This window comes from Capricornis sumatraensis, chromosome 1 (assembly GCF_032405125.1).
Source record: "Capricornis sumatraensis isolate serow.1 chromosome 1, serow.2, whole genome shotgun sequence".
NCBI lineage: Eukaryota > Metazoa > Chordata > Mammalia > Artiodactyla > Bovidae > Capricornis > Capricornis sumatraensis.
In genome coordinates, this window is record NC_091069.1 from 197,444,796 (window position 1) to 197,450,384 (window position 5,589).

Consider the following 5,589-nt stretch of genomic DNA (forward strand, 5'->3'; position numbering starts at 1 on the left):
ACTGTGTTACGCCAGGAACTTCAAATGCATGATATCCAAAAATTGATTATATCCTCAACAGAGTCAGACATTACTGAGGTGACTTAGCATGCATGCATGTAGCAGGCACCTTATTCAAATTAATTTTTTTGTGAGTAAGGACTGGATAAGTATGTGTTTAATGTATTAACAAAAGGAATAAATGTTGTATTGTGATTCAGGAAAAAAACATCTTATTTATACTTAAGCTTTGGTTTTCCTTCAAACTCTCTCCAATTCTAACATTAAATGGCAATGTAATTGTACATCTTTAATAAAAGAAAAACTACCTCTTGAAATAAGAAAAGTCATACCCTTTAAAATTACTTTTATAACTTAGGTTATAAAAGTAGGTTAGTTTGTATTTCCAGTAAGGAATATAAACATGAAAAACAGATCTCATTGTAAAATAATCATTGGAGAACAAGAATTAGAAAATTATTATGCTATAAATTATTTATGGACTTGTTATGTTACAGTGAGAGAGAAGCAGTGTACAGTCATCAACTAATCTGTAAGAATTCATTAACACCCTCACACTGTTTTACAATTTATATTTTGATTAACCTCCTTACACAGTTTTGGAATTTATACTTTGTCTATATACTATATAATATAATCTAGGAGTGTATATATATATGTATGAAAGTGAAAGTGAAAGTGAAGTCGCTCAGTTGTGTCTGACTCTTTGCCACCCTGTGGACTCTAGCCCACCAGACTCCTCCATCCATGGGATTCTCCAGGCAAGAATACTGGAGTGGGTTGCCATTTCCTTCTCCAGGGGATTGTCCTGACCCAGGGATCAAACCCAGGACTCCCACATTGCAGGCAGACGCTTTAACCTCTGAGCCACCAGGGAAGCCCATATATATGTATATATAATAGATTATATTATTATTTGGGGCAAGGTCTATGTATTATTAATCTTTGTCTTCTTAGCACCAAATAAAATACCTAGAAAAAGGAAATTATTAGTTATTTATTGAATAAAATAAGAGATTGACTAATAAGTAATCTGATGTACAGAACACTGAAACAAAGCTTGTAAAGGTAAGACACTTTCATAGGTCATAATTTTCCAAAACATTTGGAAATGTAGAAAGAACAGTCCAGAAGATGTTAGTGCTAAAAATACAGACTTGAGATGTATCTGTGAAGGTAGGTTTGCTTGTACTTATAAATTAGGGCTAATACCACAATTAACTTTGATCCTTTTTACCCCAAGTCCTTTGCAGAGTCCTTTTTTATCCCACATCCTATATGCTTCTGTATTGAATTTTTTTGTACTAATTTAGCTCCCAGTCTCCATTTTCTTACCATTCTAATGTATAGTACAGACACATTTAGATGAAGTATCACAAATCATCAAGATATTGCCCTGCTTCAAAGACACAAAACATTCCTCCTAATTACCAAATTAATGTGAAATAACCTGGTCCCATTTTCCCTTTATAGATCAGCATGCCAATTCATGTTACTTGTATTCTAATCTATGCAATGCAACCTTGTTTCCTAAAAATATTGGTGTACATAACTTCTCATTCTGTTTTCTCTCTTGGAAATAGATTCCTTCATTACTGTATTTCAAAATTTTAAACATTTTCAAGGATCTAACTCATATGTTGTGTTTTTCCTGAAGTCTCCTTAAACTGAACAGCGAGAAAGTGTTTACATGCTTTTGTCTTTTAAAACATGTTTTTTTTTTCTGTTTTCTTATAGTACTTATTGTTTGCTATCATGTGCAATAGTTCTTTATATGCTTTATGACTTTCTTATTGAATGGGAAACTTTTTTAAGATAAGGGTTTTTGTATTTTGGAACCCAGTTTTCTGTGAGGTGGCACAAAATAGACTCAGTGGAGTATTTTTTCATTGACAGTATACAATAATCATTGATTGAATCTTATAATATGCCTCATATTTTGCATATCTATCCAACCAACAACACAGATACAGGATCCCTAATTTAAAGCAAAGGCACAGACATATGTTAGTAACAGGATAGAGATTTGTGTATTAACCTGTCAAATTTTAAAACCCATACACTACTGTATAACTCAGCTCCCACTCTAAATAGTGAAGAAACACCTTGATAAAATTTTTAAAAGAATTGAGCTTTCACTCTTTGAAAATTGAAATTTTGGTTTAGACACACTTACACTTGTGCCTCTATATTTTAAGCATTTAAAAAATTTAAGTATAGTTAATTTTCAGCGTCATGTTAATTTTAGGAGTATGGCAAAGTAAATCGAATGTGTGCGTGTATATTTTTTTCCAGATTGTTTTCTGTTATAGCTTATTACATGATAATGAATATAGTTCCATGTGCTATATAGTAGGTACTTATATATCTATTTTCTATATAGTAACATGTATATGCTAATCCCAAACTCCTAATTTCTCCCTTTCCATCCCCCCACTATCTTTTTTGATAACATAAATTTGATTTCTATGTCTGTGAATCTATTTCTGTTATATAAGTTCAGTTCAGTTCACGTTAGTCACTCAGTCCTGTGCGACTCTTTGTGACCCCATGGACTGCAGCACGCCAGGCCTCCCTGTCCATCACCAACTCCCAGAGTTTACTAGGGTTAGGGGTTAGGGTTAGGGCTAGGGTTAGGGGTTAGGGTTAGGGTTCCCAGCCCATAGTCACTAGAATAATCTACTCTCTGAGCAGGTTAACCAGAGATGTTTCTGTTGTTTAGAAACAAGAACACTGGATGATACTATTAAGTACAGGAGAGGTAATGAATGTTCAAAGAATTTGAAATTAGTTATCTTGCCTATTTGGGCCTGAAAATAAACATATTCCTGCTGGGTTTCAGGAATATAATTCTTGCAAACTATAACTTGAAAGGAGTTGGACTATAAAGAAAGCTGAGTGCTGAAGAATTGATGCTTTTGAACTGTGGTGTTGGAGAAGACTCTTGAGAGTCCCTTGGACTTCAAGGATATCCAACCAGTCCATCCTAAAGGAGTTCAGTCCTGTGTGTTCATTGGAAGGACTGATGCTGAAGCTGAATCTTCAATATTTTGGCCACCTGATGTGAAGAGCTGACTCATTTGAAAAGACCCTGATGCTGGGAAAGATTGAGTGCAGGAGGTGAAGGGGATGACAGAGTATGAGGTGGTTGGATGGCATCACCAACTCAATGGACATGAGTTGAGTAGGCTTCATGATTTGGAGATGGACAGGGAGGCCGGGTGTGCTGCAGTCCATGGGGTTGCAAAGAGTCAGACATGACTGAGCGATTGAACTGAACCTATACCCTTTTTGGGTTCCACTTGAATCAAAACAGATTATCAATGGACATTAACAACATGGTAAAAGTAATGTTAGAATTATAAAGATCTTGAAGCAACTGTCATAAAAATGCTTCTATAAGCAGTTATGAACAGAATACAAACAAATGCAAATATAGAAAGTCTCAGCAGAGAACTAGAAAGTTTTAACCATTAAATAGAAGATATGAAAATCCAAATATAAATTTTAGAAACTTAAAATATAATAATTAAAAATCAGTGACTAGACAGTTAAAAAATAGAACATATAAGTATTTTTATAATACAGATAAAACGGTGCTGAGAGGGAGATTTATAGCACTAAATGCATGTATTAGAGAGGACAAAGAGTCTCAGACTGATAATTAAGCCCTTCCTCGAAAACCTAAAAAAGAAAGGCAAAATGAACCCAAAGCAAGGATACCAAGAAACTAGATCACTCATACATTTCTGGTGGGAGTAAGAAATTTTATAGCCACTCTGGAAAACAATTCAGCAGTTTCTTAATAAATTAAACATTCAACTACCATCCAACACAGCAATTTCACTTCTGTGCCTTTACTCCAGAGATATGAAAACTTATGTTTACACAAAATCTGTACATAAATATTTACAGCAGCTGTATTTGTACAAGGCCAAGATTAGTAAAACACAGATGTGCTTCAACTGGTGAATGGTTAAACAAATTCTAGAACATTCAAGCCACATAATCTAGCTCAGCAATAAAAGGCAGTGAACTATTGGTACATATAGCAACTTGTACAAATCTCCACACTGAGTAATACACTGAGTTAAAAAAAGAAGTCCCTATATATAGGTTATATATGATATGATGCAATTTATATAACATTTTTAAAATGATTAAAATTGTAGAAATAATAAACAGATTTCTGGTTAACAAAATTTAAGACCTGAACAAAGTATAAATGGCAATATCGAAGATCCTTGTAATGATGGAAAATTCTGTACCTTGACAATTCAATGTCAGTATCTTGATTGTGGTATTGTTCTGTATGAATTTGAACTGCATGGTTCCACTTGTATGTAGATTTATTCAATAAATATTTAGTATATATCCATGGTTGGTTGAATCCTGGGGTACAGAACCTCAGATAAGGAGGGCCAACTCTAAATTCATACATGGAATTTTGACTCTGCAGGTGGTGGGCGGCTCTAGTTCTCTTGGGTTGTTCAAGTGTAAACTGTAGTTTTAGAATGTCATTGTTGGTGCTCACTTCGGTAGCACATATACTAAAATTAGAATGATACAGAGAAGATTAGCGTGGCCCCTGCACAAGGATGACATGCAAATTCGTGAAGTGTTCCATATTTTTAGGCTCAAAAGGGAGGGGATATATGTATACCTATGGCTAATTCACTTTGAGGTTTGACAGAAAACAACAAAATTCTGTAAAATAATTATCCTTCAATAAAAAAATAAATTAAAAAAAGAAAAATGTTATTTTTGGGAAACTGGGAAAAAGGTACATGGAAATTCTTTGTATTATTTCTTAAAATTGCAGGTGAGTCTATAACTATCTCAAAATATCATTTTGCTTAAGACCATACTGTTAGTTCTTTCAGCCACTGACAAACTGTAAGGGAATCAAGAGGTGTTAAGTATGAGTTTCTTAAAGTAAGGCTCCCTCTGCATTATGCTAGAATTCCAGATGAAAGCCATTGATTAGTAAAGCAAATTTTCAGTGGTTGAGTGATGATTTGATGATATTATTTGGTGAGAGGATCGAGGAATTCCCAAATTCTGTTTAGACCATCACTCCATATCCCCATTGAATTTCCACAGGAACTACCTACACACAGAAAACACAGGGCAAAGATACCATTTTACCCAGGGTCAAAATAGCTTAATACCTCCCAATCCTGAGCTCAGGTAAATTTAGGAAGGAGAATATAGATTAGGAGAAAGTCAAGTCACTCAGTCTTGTATGACTCTTTGCGACCCCATGGACTGTAGCCTATCAGGGTCTTTCGTCCATGGGATTTTCCAGGCAAGAGTGCTGTAGTGGAGGCTTACTAAAATGAGGCCTCTCTCTTAATCCTTATATTAGATTTTGAGATTATTATCATTTTAGTTAAACCCTAAAGCAATGATGAGCATACACAAGGAACTGTGAACCCGTGAAGAGAAGAGACAGGGAGAAGAAGGCATGACCTTGATCTTTAAATGAACAGTGATCCTGCTTCCAGTAAATATGACTGATGTCCGGTTCAAGAATTGAATAGCCACCTAACATGTACACACTGCTTTATTTAAAATAGATAACAAACA

The 5,589-nt window shown here is 34.6% G+C and overlaps 1 non-coding gene across 1 annotated transcript; it reads left to right on the forward strand.

The window, feature by feature from the left end:
• The first annotated feature begins 4,526 nt into the window (after positions 1-4,526).
• On the forward strand, positions 4,527-4,633 carry LOC138093304 (U6 spliceosomal RNA). The gene has a single exon (XR_011146042.1). It is a non-coding gene; the product is annotated as a U6 spliceosomal RNA (small nuclear RNA).
• Positions 4,634-5,589: the final 956 nt, after the last annotated feature.